The following is a 17,261-nucleotide window of genomic DNA, read 5'->3' on the forward strand; positions in this document are numbered from 1 at the left end:
AAGGATCAACAGTATCGTAAGACATCAGTATTTTTAATCATATTGTAGAAAAGGGGAGAAATAGCATTGTGAATGCCGTGATAACTTAGTGGCTAATGAGCTGAGCTGTCATAGTAGAAAACTTGGTTCGATCCTTGATCAAGAATGTAAAAGAAGAAGAATCCAGCTCTTCGAATACGTAACTAACGCTATGAACTACTCGGTGCTGTATGCTATAACAGAAAAACAACTTACAGGGTGAATAACACATTCAGATAAAACAGAGCATCATATATACTAAGATGCAGTTCTTGTGCATACGAAGTAAAGTGACAACCAGGAGGTAAGTCACCTGTGAACCAGCAGTTGGACAACTCTACACAACCACCATTTTATTCTTTCTTTCTATCTCAAAATGCATCGGCAGATTTAATAATCATCAATGGGTGATATAAATGTGTTCTCAAATATGCATCTTAATTAATCGTACAGTACTATTTATAAATGCAGAGCAAACCAACAATAAATAAAAAAAGAGAACTTTCCATCCCCTTCCCAACCCTTCTCTAACACCTGTAGCGGTTGAGGACGAGGAGGGTTAAAACCCGTTTCAAATCTCTCCACGGCTATGCACCTAAATGTTGCTTTTTCCTTTATGCACAGGGACCTTGCCAAACCTTGAGAAACCGGTTTGCATTATGTCTGTCGATGCTAGCTTTCTCACCCTATGGATATTCTTTGCCTCCGCTGTGGCTTGAAGGCCAACCAACCAACCTCAGAACAATGCACACATCATATTACCAGATAAGTAAAGGTGATCAATGCGTAACCCTCACCACATTGCAACGATCATGCCGTTGGCCACGATATTGTGGAGTCATTATCGTCATAAACACTCTGGTCCTTACTGAACTGTTGTTGAAAAGCTTTGCTTTTATTGCTTTTCAGATAACTCCATCCAAACTTTTGTAAAAATTTAATACCTTTAAAAAATAGTGTATTCATAGCTTATGGATTTTAAGAAAAAAATCATAAAATGCCAGAGTTTTTGTAAAAGGTATGATTTTTGTGAATTTTTAGAAGATCTCTTCAAATCACGTAAATCAGTCATCCCGCAACTTCTCTTCTCATTAACTAATAATCCGATTATTATTGTAATTATTCAGTTTTTTTTTAATACTATTATTTTTTAAGGTATGAAAAAAGGTTCCTTTTTTGTGAAAACATAAAAAAAACAACATATATTTACCATAGTGTTACTTTTGTAAATTATGAATTAATGACATCGTTTTTCAAAATATTAATTTTGTAAAAAATAAGTTTTGAAAATAAAATATTTTGTGAGCAAGAAGATATTGTTTTAAAAAGTGAAATATTTGTGAACTATATAAAATAAATGTAAACCATTTCCGTTCGTTTTTATGATGGAATTACTTGTGAAATGAAAGTTTTTACAATAAATTAATTCAGGAAGTGTCCTTTATCGAACCCATATTTCTCCTTAAAAAAACTACCGATGATGAATCTGATGATACGTTTCTTTATATTTTCTTTGCAAAATACTTAATTTGAAAATGCATTGAAATGATGATGTTTTAAATTATGCCGTATGTAATATGATATAAAATAAATACAGAATGGACGCTAAATGAATTTGTTACTTCGTTGTATGTTTTAGGATAATTTTAAGTCATTAAAATATAAATTCTGTAGACATTTTATGTAGTCTGGCTACGACACGTGATCAGACAATGTAAGTTTTAAAATAGCAAAGAGCACACGTTGAAAAAACATTACGTAAATCAGTATTCGTTACTTCCAGTTATTATGTGCTTATTAATAATGTTTAATTTATTATTAACCAAATAAAAATAACAAAGAATAAGAAAAATTACTATAAGCTTCACGCTTACCTTACAAGGTTGTCTGTTTTTTGTATTCCCAGTTCTAAATAAAAATTTAAAATTAATTACTTTTACTCAGTTATTGGAATATGTGCGCATCAGCTATTAAAACGGAAAATTTTAAGAAACCTGTTTAAAGTATTTAAAAATCTGTGTTCCTTGTATACAAGGTGAGTGAAATAAATTATGAAGCTGTTTTTTTTCGAATATAATTACAATTCATTGTAGTCTCCTTCTAAAAATACAAAATAATAACATTTAAAATAATAAGCCATTAAAATACAAAAACATACACAAGTATTCTAAAACAACTCGTTTAAAAGCATTTCACTCGTGATAGCAGTGCTGTATCTCGGATACAGGAATGGTCTTTATCTGGTAGCTTAATCTTATATGAGTTTTCCCGTGTCCTAAAGTGGCGCCCCTTGAGAAGAAATAGAGAAATCTTCCCTTTTTAGGAGAATCTCGGTAATAGAGAAAGATCGTAAATATTCAAGTTAGGTGAGTTAAAAGGTTAGCATGATTCTGGAATGTGTTTATTGGAAACAAAAAGAAAAAGCATTTACTGACATAGCAGACTGAAAAAAGGCTCCGCCACTCTTGATGTTTGACTTTAAGGGCATGATCCTTTTCCGTAGTTCAAATTCAGTTCTTTATTCGAAATAGATGAACGGTGATGTATTACAAATTCTAACGTTCTCCGATCATTCTGACTTCAACCAAAGGTCTGAAAACTCAAGACACCGAATTCCGTGTCAAAATTTCCATTGGTTTTTGATCGATATTACTTACATGTACCCTAGGACTACTCATATATACATTTGTGTATAACTAAAAGACTTACATAAAAATATGATTTTCTTTCCTGTCTTTATAACTGTGGAATAGAAAGTGTGCACGAGAATTGACAAGTTTTTGCCAAACAAGCGATATTTGCTAGATTTGTTACAGAATGGTTCCGTATGGAATGGTGCATTAAATAAAAAGGCCATATTTAATAATAATCGAATTTAATAAATGTAAACAATAAAACAAACAATATGATTGTATGATATTGACTTCCTAACTAGTCTTCCGTACCAATCCATTGTTTGCCACATAAAGGATACATAATCAGAATTATTGTGAATGATTACAGCTATTTCTGTTGGTCAGACAGAACTTCGTATCAATATTTATTTTTATGATATTTATAAAAACGCGCAATATATGGAGAGGAATTTACTATTACAACCGATTAAGCGACGTTCTTATTTTTTTATCGAATAAAATAGTATTTTTTTTTAAAAATAACTAAGTGAATAATATTTGTAATGCTGAGTTTCTTTTTACTAGTTCAAAAAAAGTCTAAACAAAAGTTTAGAAATAATCAGAACGTGATCGCAAAATCTGTCAGCAATCGTTTGTTACAAAATTTGTTTTCTTTTTTCACACACACTTTAAATTATAAGTATATTTTTATTTTCTTATTTTTGTTAAAATATGAAAAGGCGTGATGAGGAAATTTCCAAATTTCTTTCATTATCATTCTTCATTTGCCTATTTTTCATCTCCTTCAAAGAATTTAACAATTAGGTGGGCAACATTTACAAAAAGAGGGCAACTCATCACTGCAATTGTATAACTCATGAAAAAATTGCAATAAAGCTTTTGAGGTTTATATAATTTAAATAATAATCATAACTATTAAATAGTTAAAAATGCGTTTTATCCCTAAAGGTTAGCAGGTTAGGCCGTGCGAATCAGCCAGTTAATCAGGGAGTTGGCGCAAATTGGCGTGTTAAAGCGTAGCTAGCACATATTTCAAGCACTTTTCATCTACATAAATATGTAATTACTTTCTTCTCCTTCTACGCCCTCAGTTTATGATAAAATCAAGTGTTTAAAGAAATCAGACTTATATAACTTAACTTTTAACTAATCTATTTACAGCAAACTATGTTTCTAAAAATTACATTGTCAAAGAACATCGTTATGTTCAAAATTTGATTAATGATCAGACCACAAATTGTTCACCTATGAACATTTAGAGGACATTGGCTTCAGTCGGTCTAGTTTGGCGGGAATGATAGTTATCTCAGCACGAGGAGGTTGTTTTATTATTCTCGCAGAGTAACTATTTACTTTAGATAAAAAGTAAATCTCTTTACTGTAACATTCAATATATTGTTGCATTTTGATTTTAGCTTTGCGAAAAATCTGATACTGCTCAATTCTTTTTAAGGGTAAAATACTTTTATTAGCTAATCGTATTCCTTGTTATTGCTAATATAAGTATTGCAATCCGCCAAAATGTTTGAGGAGACATTTTTATGAAAATATTAATGTTTACAAATTCTGCTGAATTACTTTTATTTGATTAATTAAATGAGACTGGAGAAAAATTATTTCTATCTGAGGCAAAAGATTTACAGTAATTACAAATACTCTACGGACATGGGCAAAATTAAGTAATTCTCACTAGCTAATTTATTACCATTTCTGATGTGACAAATAATTTTATTTCGCAACTTTTCAAAAAAAGTAAGTTTAATTTGACATCTATGAAATTATGAATAAATGGTAACAGGTAGCTCTCGAAAAGTGGGAGATCGCAACATGAAACTAATTTCACATTTAATTCACAATAAAAATTTGATTCATTTATGCTCTTTACTAGTTACAGGAATTAATAAATATTATTTAAAATGTTTTCTATAAAAACATTAAAATAATTTTTTTCATTCAAATGAGCCAATTTTGACCATTCATGATGAAGTTAAAAACGAAAAAAAAAATTAGATTATTTTAATACTCTAATTTTTTTAGCTATTAAATGAAACATATTAAAATTTATTTAGTAATCTTTTATTTGTCTACATATTTACAAATAAAAAAGTGCATATAGTTTAAATATAGAGCACTTAACTTGATGATCTTAGAAGTTAGATGCGTTGGATTTTACTGTAAAAACGATTTTTTTACGTTTTTTTTTTTTTTTTTTTTTTTTTTTTTTTTTTTTTTTTGAAAAAAAGAACGTTTTAGTGTGTTGACGTCTGCCCAAAAATGTTAACTACGAAACCACGCTATTTTTGTAACCATAAAATAGATTAAAGTAATGTCTTTATCCATCTTTAAAATAATTTTTGAAGTGTTTAAGTACTTATTTATGTTTTTAATAAAATATTTCTGCAACGAAATGATCTTTTTTTTTTACACGTGAAATACGTAATTATAAAAAATGTAATGTGCGCAATTTTCTCAAAAATTTATTGTTTAGGATTATTTATTTCCTGAAACTCTACGAAAATAGTTGTTACAGTGTTAACTTCATATATGGCAACGTTACTTTTAAAAAGTAACGAGTAAAAGTACAAGTATTTTTAAAAAAAGTAACCAGTTAAAAGTAAAAAGTTCTTATTTTAAAAAGTAACGAGTAAAAAGTACAAGTAAAAGTACAAGTACTAAACAAAAAAAGTAACGATTTAAAAGTACATTTCTAGGAAATCGAAAATTCAAAGTAACCTAAAATTTTATTGAATAATATTCTTATGTTCTTCAATGTTTTTGCAAAATTGGTTTTATTTATTTAATTACTAGGAGGCTCCGCCCCTGCTCGCTAACGCTCGCCATCCCCCGAGAATTGCTACGCAATCCTATGTGGTTCACGCCGTGAACCATGGCTCGCTGCGCTCGCTCGCCAATGAACACAATGTTCTAGCACAAAGACATAATATATTATCATCAAAGACATAGTATTTTATCATCAAAGACATAGTATTTTATCATCAAAGACATAGTATTGTACTTATGTAGAAGAATTCTACCAATGTTCTTATTGGCTTTTAAAAAAGTATATTAGCTATTTAGATTGTGCATGGTGAAAAAATCAAAACATTAGCTAAATAAGAAACATATTAGCAAAATAAATTATCAAATATTGCTTCACTAATATTCTGCATTTTAAAGCGTGAAAATTCAATGCATAAATAAACGCGAAATATAAAAAAATTCAATGCATTCAATACAAACACCTAAACGTTTTTTAGACGTTTAGGTAGCTCCCAGTAGAAAAATATCAATTCAACAGCGGCCTTTTAAAGCATTCTCACTTCAATTAATTCCTAATTGAGTTTAAATTAAATATTGTCATGTTTTTAGTGCATGAATCTGAATTGAACAACCTGATAATGCTCACTCTGGTTATTGTTATCTGGTTACTCACTACGTGCTCTTGCGCGCCGAATCCAATCAATTAAAAATTAAAACTGTTGCCAGCGCGAGAAAAGAAATATCATCGGTTTTATTGATACATACATACATACGTACGTATTAGCGTTTTATATAATACTAGCTGTACCCTGCGTGCGTTGCAACGCTTTCAGTTTGAATTTAAATTTTGTATTTAAGTGTGTAACTGAGATTTGTGGATTTGTGATTATGATTTGAATAGAGAATTTTATTTAATGGTGAAAAAACCAGTGATAGTCTCAACAGTTAATTCTCCAGGATATCGTTAGTGCATTTTCAAACAGACATGTATGGTGATGCACACCGACCATGAAACATATTTTGGATGATGATCTGAAATAATTCTGGATCAATGGCGTCATGAATATTTCTGCTGATATGAGCTGACCAATTTGTCCTGGTGTGAGTTTTTCAATAAGCCAAATCATGTGGCAATTCTCTTTTTCTGCCGTTCAATAAAATGCATCAAACACCGTGTCTCTCTAAAAACATGACTTTTCGCAATAAAACCAAGTTTAGAGCTTAATATTTGTTTAAACTCACTTGTGATAATGTATCATGAAGATCCGATGATGTTTGCCTAAGTTACTAAAGCTCTTTAATTTTAGCTCAAGCAGGATTGCATGTGAATGTAATAAATAACTTTAGCTGTCCATATGCAAACCGATGCTTGTAGCAGCACCGAATGAAGTCATTTGGAAACACGAATGTACTGACCTATATTCGCCAAGAAAAGTTTCTATTGATTTGCTTGACCCGATAACAACGTTGATAATGGCTCGGCTGGCGACGTTAAATCTGGTAGTTACACTTTGCCTCCAGAACAGCAAATTCCAGCTGTTTCATTCTTAAATTTGAGAGCACTACAAAACATACATAATTGATCCATTTTTCCGATGATGACGCTTGGGTGAAAGACTATAGTTGGTTGTCGGATCATAGTGAAATGCACTGAGATTCAAATCAGAGTATTGGCAGCGTCTGAATAGCGAAGTGCGTTCTTGATTGATTTTTATTCTTGCATCCCGTTGCTCTGATGTTTCCGACGAACGGGCTTGAGTAGTGCGTAGTTGATTTGTTAACAGTCTTGTTTCCTGTTTCTCAGACGTTTCTAAGGAACGGGCTAAAGCATTGTGTTCTCGATTAGTTTCAAGTCTTTCTTCCCGTTGCTCCGATTTTTCTGAAACACGGTTAGTTCTCTTCTTGCGTGCTTGAGATGTTGATCGACTAAGAGCGATTCGTTTAGGCGGCATATTTTTGCAAATATTCTCTTTCAAACAAAAAGAAATGTAGAAGTTGACAGTGGTCGCAAATTTGCTAATTCGAAAATTCACGTATTTATTTTAAATAATAAAAAAGCAATAAAAATGAAATAAATTAAATAAGAAATATAATAATGATAAAATTTAAAACAAAAATCTATTTTTGGTAAAAATATACTTGTGGGTGCCACTTGACGAAATTGGTAACTTATGTTTATCACCATTCCTGTTTGCGCGGAACACCGCGGTAACAGGAATGGCTGCCAAAACATAATGATATTTTAATAATACATTGGAAAATTTCAGTAAGACATCGGCCAAAACTTTATAAAATTGCAATGAACCCAATGTAAGCAAAATTAATAAACCCAATAAAATGCATTTTGAATCGAAATAAAAATTAATGGAGTAAGCACAGAAAGAAAAGGAAAAAAAAACATCTCACTTATTCATTAAGCTTGAATTTCCTCCGTTTTAGGTGCACAGAATTCTCTAATAGCAGTTAGATACTGTCTAAATTTATCATGAATAGAATCTGTGTTCCTCCATCGCCACATAAATTCGGCGAAATACGAATTGAAAATGGCGTCTGTGGTATCGGAATGGCGGTGACATTTTTTTCTAAAGTCCTTTTTTTATGACTGCCCACATACCTTCGATCCTATTGATCAGAAGCAAAAGTAACCTAACCAGCCGGTATCCAACATAGAACTAACGGACTTCTGAAATTACATATACCGTTGAACATTTAAAAATAACGCTGAAATTTAAACGAATCAGAATCACGATTGGGATTCAACATCGGCCAGCTTGGAGATCAACCGCTATCACAACTTGGTGAGAGTCAAGGGGCACCCTCAAATATAGTCTACTCCTATTTTTTAAATGAAATAATTAAAATGAATGTGAATTCGCAAACTTTGTAATAATAAACAATCTAATAGTTTTCAAATGACAACTGTCAGCAATGAAAAATTGCATACTGAATTGAGCTAAAATTGCATACTAAATATAAATAATTATTAAAAGCGTGCAAGATGAATAAAATTTGCTTTTGCCTTGATTTTTATTAAACAGTTTTCACAATACTAAATCCGTGATACGACCAATAATTACGAAACTTATTCTCGTTGATTTTACGTGCTTGTGCTCACCTGAAATAAAGAACCGAATTATGATTAAATAAACTGCTGTTTGTAGAAAATGCAACACCATGAAGGAATCATCAGAATCAAATGAAATTCGCAGCAAATGTCAATTATAGGATATTATGCAAATTAATAAAGTTTCAGAGCCATCGCGCGTGGGTGGCGCGCGCAGCGCCCTCTGAATTGATGCTGAAAGCGTATAAATAAAGTGCTGTAGCGGGACGTTGAAAATAGTCTATGATTATTTGTTAGTGGCAAACGTTTAGTGAGACCTGAGTATGCCTCCACGACGGAAGAATAAGAAATTCAAGCAACTTACGGAGTTTGAACGAGGGAGGATAATCGGCCTTCGAGAAGGAGGATTTTCCTATCGCGCAATAGCAGCTCGTATGCAGCGGAACAGTTCCACAGTGATGCGAGTTTGGAAGCAGTGGACCGACGAGCACCGAACAACTCGAAAAACAGGCACTGGACGACAGAAGGTGACGTCAGAGCGCGATGATCGACACCTGCTCCGCATGGCGGTGAATGATCGCACAGCTTCCTCCAGGCAGCTGGCAGCACATTGGTCTACTGCTACAGGTGTACAATTGTCGGCTTCGTCAATTCGTCGTCGTCTGCTGCGCCGTGGATTGCGTGCAAGGGTGCCATTATACAGGATTCCCCTCACGGCGGATCATCGACGGCTGCGTCGGCAGTGGGCTCTTGAGCACAGAGACTGGCGAGCTGATTGGCACCAAGTTGTCTTTTCAGATGAATCACGCTTCAATTTGTGGACCCATGATGGCCGTGTTCGTGTTAGACGTTATGCCGGTCAACGCTGCCTTCCTGAGTGTATTATTGAACGACATAGTGGTCGAACACCCGGAGTTATGGTCTGGGGTGCGATTTCGTATCATGGACGATCCAATTTGATACGAATTGAGGGTAATCTCAATAGCAACAGATACGTCCGTGAAGTGCTACAGCCCGAAGTCGTTCCTTTCCTTCAAGGCATCCCTGGAGCTATCTTTCAGCAGGATAATGCACGCCCACATGTTGCGCGGACTGTTAGAGACTTCTGTTCAGCACAACGCATGCAACTTCTTCCTTGGCCTGCTTATTCGCCGGATATGTCGCCTATTGAGCACGTGTGGGATATGGTTGGTCGGCGTCTCACTCGTGATCCGCGTCCTGCAGTTTCCAAAGACGAACTTTGGTTGCGCATACAAGCGATATGGAATTCTCTTCCTCAAGCAGATATTCAACATCTGTTTGACTCCATGCCACGTCGTATAGCAGCACTTATTGCAGCGCGTGGTGGCTGCACCAAATACTGATTTCGGACGCTTAATTTGTTTCTTTTGTTTTGAAAATTTCATCATTTATTTGTATCAGTACAAGTCGTTTCTGCATTAAATTTCATTTGATTCTGATGATTCTTTCATGGTGTTGCATTTTCTACAAACAGCAGTTTATTAAAGTATATGTAATTTACTTTTCTAAAAGAATAGAGCTATAAGATAGAAAATATCACTGTTGTTATCTTCAAGATATTTGAAAACTGATTTGTGTACAGCAAAATTTAAAACAATGGCTAACTTTTAACCAATCAGAAAATTCCATTTCGATTTTCGCTGATACCGCTGGAACGGTTTGTGGCAGAATGTTCTATTGTGAATCTAAACCATTCTCGAATCCTTTTGAAGGTACACAGAAAATTTCATTTAAATCAGTCCAGCCGTTTAGGAGGAGTTCAGTGACATACACACGAACAGTCGAAATATATATATAAAGATAGATAGATAGATTTTTAATTTTGAAAGTTATGGACATTAATTTACTTTCAAATTCGGAGGAATGTTATAATATAATTTTATGATAATATATAATATAATTATAATATATAATATAATTATATAATATAATTATGATAATGTTATAATATAATTTTATGATGATATAATTTTAAAATCAAATATAATTTTAATATCAAACTTGTTATGGATTTGCACTAAAAAGAAATTTTATCTATTGATTTAAATTTTTAGTTTATTATTTTTATTTTTTTAAACTACCATTGATTTAAAATTGTTTTACTCTATAGAAACGCGTTTTAAAAGCACAAAAATAAACAAAGCAAACATGAGGTTTCAGATAGCTTTGTGTTCTTTGAGTTGGTAAAAAATAATTGAATGTGCAGTATAAGTTGAAACAGAACAGTCTACAGTTTTATTTGTAACAATGGCTAATACTGAAGTCATGCGAGAAAATCATTTTCCGAACATTTCTGCCAAACGGAATGATTAAAATTTGTAAACGAATTTTAGTATCAGCTACTAAATTAATACCTTCGAGTTTTCAAGAGTTAAAAATAGTAAAATAGTTTTCAGTAGCACAAATAGTTCCGAAGTTCTTAGAGATTTGACTGGGCGTTGTTTGACAAGGTCGGGCATGAACATAATTTTAGGAAAAAATGTACTAGGTAAAAATGTTAGTAAAAAATGTATTAAGACAAAAATGTATTATTAGTGAGATCAAAAAGAAAATTGAAAAACGTAATAACAAAATCCAACAATTTTTATTTAAAATGTATTAAACAAATGCATAAAACTCGAAAATGAATGAAAATAACTTCTTAATTAATATTTTTATTCATTTTGCAAAATAATTGCATTTGACAGCATTTTTTTTAAATTTTTTTTTTAGAAAGCTTACCGAGTTTTAGAAAAAAGTAACGATTTCATTCGACATTTCCGTTACAAATACTTGTACTTTTTCCAAAAAAAAGTAACGAAAGTACAAGTAAAAGTACGTACTTTTTACTTGTACCGGCGGTACAAGTAACGAAAGTAAAAGTACTGCCATATATGGTTAACTTCAATTACATAGAATAGCATAATGCATAGTTAGTGACATAATTAATTATTATGTAAAACATAAATATCAGTAGAATTCAGATTGGGCTGCTTTATTGTGTCCGAAAAGTGCCCGAAATAAAAATAATCAACAACATATAAAATTATCATAGGAAAATGGATGTAAATAGTCTTACTTCCAACCTCCAGGAGCTGTAATTGTTTTGCGCCGTACTTCGCCGTTGTTATAAATTTTTTCTTTAAGGTTATACGGTTATTTAATTCTTTGTACGGAAATTAAAATTGAGCTAGATTGTTCATTAATTGAGAGACAGCGTATTTAACTAAAGAAAAATTAAAATAAATAATAATAGTAACTCGTCGTGATTGAAGTTTAGTTCTTCAGAAAAGATTCAACTGATTTCGATCCAACTTTGGATTTTGTACTTAGAAACTTTAGAAATAAAAATTATGTCTTCAGCTGATGGCCTTAGCCCACCCCGGGCTGTCTTGCCAAATAGGATGATGATATTTTTATGGAAGAACAATTTGTTAATCATAACGAAATGAATGATCGTCTTGATTAGAAAAAAAACTCTACTTGAATAAAAAAAAAATATTTAAATTTAGGAATGCATAATGAGTAAAATAACAAGAAACAATAAATCGGAAGTAAATTGTATTTGTTATCAATAATAACAATGATTTTGTATCATCATACAATACAAATTAGATGTTGTTTTCATCTTTAATTAGTATTTAATAAAGTATTTTAGATAAGTCTAGAATTTTTTTAATTATTTTTTTTATTTTATCTATTCTTTCATAATATCATTCTTGAATATTTTATGTATAAATGTTCAGATTTATATCTGGAAACATTTAATCTCTCACTCTTTTATTCATTTATGTATTATTTATTCATTTTTATTACACCGCTTTGAGTTATAAGAATTAATCTTTAAATCAAAAAAGAAACAGACATTCTGATAAGAAAAAGAAGAAGGTAAATTTTATTGAATATGTAAAAAGATTTTTTTAGCATAAAATAAAAAGTTATATCACTTATTTATTTTATGCTGATGTAAGACAAAGATTTTAGAATCTTCTTTTTTAATTAAAAAACCAATCGTGCAATTTTTTACCTTGTAAATATACATCAACAACAATGAAAACGTGTATAAAACCATTATATTTTTATGTTATAGAGAAGAAATACGTTTCGACAAGACTTGCATATCATTGACCGTTTTTAGGGCGGCGCCTATAAATAAGAAGGTTGCCAGGGGTGTCGAAAATTGTGAAGCGACTGAGACAAATTACTCAAAAGATTTGTATCATACTTCAAGGTGTCATTAATAGTTTAAAAATCGTTACTCAGATACTTTAGTATCTCCTTACATCTGTCCATCCGTTTAAAAACACATACGTTTTCGTCCAAAACTTAATTATCTTTAATAAATCTAAACTTAAGGTTAATAAATTTATGTTTCCTATCTCAGTCTTATCGGTGATTATTTTCATTTCGGTATTCATTGCCGATTTATATCGTTGTTAGCATCTTCACTGCTGAATGCTTCGTCGATCCGATGAAAGGAAATGTTCTGTTGAGATTTTTTAAAAGCCAAGCAGATATTGCCGATAAAATATGACGAAAGATTCGCGGCTCATTCGTTAACAATGTTCTGAATAGTAATGCTGCAAGCTGGTTTGCTTTAATGGACTTGACAAATGAAGTAACAGGTAATAACAAGTTTTGTTTGGCACTGTTGGCATCTTTTTTTCATCATTTAATACTTCTTTTGTTTTTCTGTATACATCAATGGATAATTTACATTTTGCGGATGTGCCCACACAAGATTTTGCAATCTTACTCCAAAAATCCTCTTTGTATGCTTTCCATGATTTATTTTTATCTCATTAGTTATTGCATTTTAATACTTTCTGGATTTACTTTGAATACATATAACCTTGTTTGAAGTCTGTTATCGCAAAATACCATCATCTGATATCATATGTTGTAAAACAAAATTATATCAAACTATGTTATTTTGTTTTCGTTCCTTTAATTGATCTTAAAATTTATCAATTATCGATCCCGGCAGATCTTATCATAACTTTCGCATGTCAAAAGTATTAAAAGACAACGTCATGTTCAAATGTTACACTCTAAAAACTGTACCTCTGATTTCAGAGGCACATTTGGATCATTTGTGCCTCTGAATTTTAAGGGCACAACGTACCTTTAAAAATAAAAGGCACAATGTACCTCTGATTTCAGAGGCACATTTGGATCGTTTGTGGCTCTGAATTTTAAGGGCACAACGTACCTTTAAAAATGAAAGGCACAATGTACCTCTGATTTCAGAGGCAAAATCAGATGTACCTCTTAACTTGAAAGGTACACTGTACCTTAGATTTTGCTTTTGTGTACAGCTCATTGAAACAAGCATTTAGTGGTTCCAAAACCTGTTATTTACCAGATTTGAACACATTTTTTTTTTTTTTTACCTATTTGTAATTTGCTAGCACTTCATATAAAAAGGGACTTTCTATTTGGTTTACACTATTACCAAGATATTAATTACAATAATTCTTAATGAAAAATATTTCTCCATTCTTTGAATATTGGCCACTTGAAAGTGATCATTTCAAGGGATTCCATCTAAGGCTTTTTCATAGACAATTATAAAATATGTAAATTTATACCATTTCTTTAATTATGTAGCGTTTAATGATACTTCAACAACTAAAATGGTGCTTTTCTGATCAGCTATAGGTACAAAAAGATAATATTTATCTCTGTTAACCCAAGTCAATAATAATTCATGGATTTTTTTTTTCAAAAAGCATCCTCAAAATGGAAATTTCTTATAAATTTAGATATTTTTTAAATATTTAGAGATTTAATAAAATAGTTTTATAAGGATCAAAATTAAACACTAAATATCATGAAATCTAATATCCTTTATTTTCACACATAAAGAACAATTTTACATAATTTAGTAACAGTTGCAATATGATGTATACAGTTGCACAAATATGGAAAAACATAGAACTTACATAGAATATTTTAAAATGATAGATGTAGATTTTGACAACTTGGATATTTTATAACATAAAATATGTTTAATCAAATGACTTAACAAGTGTAAAATGAAAGATTTCCTTCCATTGATATGAATTTTTTTTAAAATCCAGATTTTGGCGAAGAATATTAACCCGTTAGGCGCCATCATTCCTATTTTGGGAACATTAGCTTTCAATTTTTTTAGAACTAACTGTACTTAATATTATTTAATCGATGATTTTATTTGAGCTCAAAATATATGAAAAGCCTTCTGCAATTTTTTTGGAAAGCTTGTTTCAGAATTTTTTTTATTGTATTTTAAAAAAACGTGAAATTCTGCATTTTTGTCCCAATCATTAAACATGCATTTGTTTTATAAATATCATTAAAATAAGAATTACTTTCGTGCTTCAACTTAATTACAACAATCGGATTATAGTCGGATTGAGGATTAATAAACTTCAAACTTCTATCTTAGTTCTCTTTTCTATAATCCGAATTTCGATGTCTACAGTATTTCTCAAAATGCCCTATTTCACTACAATAGAAACATTCACTTTCAGATCTAAATTTCTTCACAATATTTGGCGAATTCCATTTCTCATTAAAATGTTCTTTCTGGCGATCGTTATTACATGGAATATCTTGTGGATCATACTGAAAATTGTCAATGAGATTTTCTTTAAAGTAATAATAATTATAATCATAAATTTTTGACCTTTCAGCAGGAATAAGCTGTAAAGCACACGAAAACCAAAGATCGAAATTCACACTAAATCTCTTCGCTTTCTGTTCAAAGAGTTCGAAGTTCCGTCGAATTACACACTTCTTGGCATCAATTTTAAACATCTCATTCGCTAATTTTTTCTTAAGTAGGAAATCCATAATAACAATAATATTTGTCACCAATTCTTTCAAAAACTTAATAAAACATTTCTGGAACGGATCCCAACGCTGCCACCAATTAAATACATAGCTGTAGCGTATCAAGCTATATTAAAGAACTGTTGAGTTTTTTTATAAAAACATTTATTTCACACCACAACAAATACAATAACAAATATAAAGTACCCGTAACGGGATAGTTAAATCTCATAAAGGAAACTAGAAAAAGTGCCCGTAGCGGGATATATGAAAACTCACCAGTAACGGGATAGATAAAATATCAAGGCACTCTAGATAAACCCGTAACGGGTAATATGAAAACTCAAATTCCGCACAAAACTAATTCTAAAAAATCAACAACTTTCGGGTGTTCTAATTTTATCGTCTGCTTTTATTATTTGTATTTCGTCATAAAATATTTCATTAATGTGCGCATGCGCGTCTTCTCCGTTACATCGTACCGAAGAAAAAGAATTGAAGCCCATTTGAGAGGCACAGGGAACCGGTAAAATCCTTTCGTACCGCGCAAAGACTCGCGTTTGCTTTGGTGCCTTTCATTTCTTGTGGTGCCTCTCATTTTTAAAGGCACATTAGTTATGTGCCTCTAACACGAGAAAATGAAGGGTACATTTAGCTTGTGCCTTTTATTTAAGAGGTACAGTTTTTAGAGTGTAAGATCTGATTGTTAGGTTTATCTTGTTTTAAATCCTTTTTTTTGAACTGTTTTTTTTATTATATCACTGTCAATAAAATCAGACATTTTTTTTCTTTTTTTACAATTGGCTGCTTATCATAACTATCATGCGTGAAAAGTATTTACTATCAAACTGATTGGAATTATTATTTTGAGGAATGTAGCAATTATTAACGACATTAAAGCATTGCTTAAAAGATACTAATAAAGTTTTCTTTATAATAGGTCTATTCTTACAGTAGGAGTTAAACTAACAAGTTAATGAATACAAGCATTTTTTTTCCATGTGTCAGTCTAATTTGACTCTATAACTCGGTTTTAAGACATTTGTGAGACAGGAGTTAAAAGATGACTTATTATTTTTTGCAACATAATACACAACTGAAATTTTAATAGTAATTATTGATTAAACTACATAACACTAACTAAATTCCCTAATTAAATTCAAACAAAACTATATTTAACACTAATTAAATTCAAACTATATTCAACGCTAATTGAACTGAAACAAAAATAAATTTAAAAACATGAAGATAAAGAAGATAACTTCATTTTGGTCGTGCATACAATAGCCTTCTTTCTGCTGTTCTTGATTATAAAATTTTGTTAGAATTTTTTTCCGCCCTCGAAGTAAGAAATGTACTGAATTCTTATATTTTTGAGTGAATGCCTTGCATTTAGTAATTGTACTGTCTAAAAATGTTGTCCCACATGAGAACTTAAAGATCCAGATTGACTGAAGATAAGGTGTTAATTTCTGAAAAAGGGACACACATTCAAATCTTTACGGTGACTGATGAATTTGAATACTGGTTCCAGCTCATTCCGGCCAAAGTGCTAATTAATTTTTTTATTTGATAATTGGTGCTGTCGGAAAAAAAACCGGGTCTCATTCGGATTGTGTATTGTATTTAACTACATTCGGCAATACTCTTAAGTCAATCATTAACATCGTCTCCACGATGGGTACAACTTCATCTAGCCTGTATCTTTGTGAAGACAAGTTACATAAAGGTTCTTTTTCTTGTAATTATTGTTCTTAAATCGTATCAAATAACTTAATTTTATGTTATATTCTAAATGTTTTCATTATTCATATCAAATGGATATTACTCCAAATGACAAATAATGCGAATTTCAGATTTATGCAATAGAAGTAGTGGTAGTAAGAAGTAGTTTTTTTTCGTAGTTTGTAGTGTAGTGTGCTACTTTTTTTTTTAAAAGTAGTGTAGTGTGCTACTTTTTTTTAAAA

The 17,261-nt window shown here is 31.2% G+C and overlaps 1 protein-coding gene across 8 annotated transcripts in view; it reads left to right on the forward strand.

The window, feature by feature from the left end:
• The window catches only part of LOC107453971 (TGF-beta receptor type-1), a 755,412-nt gene that overhangs the window by 231,848 nt on the left and 506,303 nt on the right, over positions 1-17,261 (forward strand). The window contains exon 1 of one of the 8 annotated variants that reach the window (XM_087159878.1): positions 12,992-13,103. The exons of the other annotated variants lie outside the window; for them this stretch is intronic. The gene's annotated coding sequence lies outside the window, so the exon portion shown is untranslated. Of the gene's footprint in view, positions 1-12,991; positions 13,104-17,261 lie in introns of those variants that run through there. 8 annotated transcript variants of the gene reach the window in all.

The sequence above is a fragment of the Parasteatoda tepidariorum genome, chromosome 3 (assembly GCF_982258835.1).
Source record: "Parasteatoda tepidariorum strain Cologne lab strain chromosome 3, Ptep-v5.0, whole genome shotgun sequence".
Lineage (NCBI taxonomy): Eukaryota > Metazoa > Arthropoda > Arachnida > Araneae > Theridiidae > Parasteatoda > Parasteatoda tepidariorum.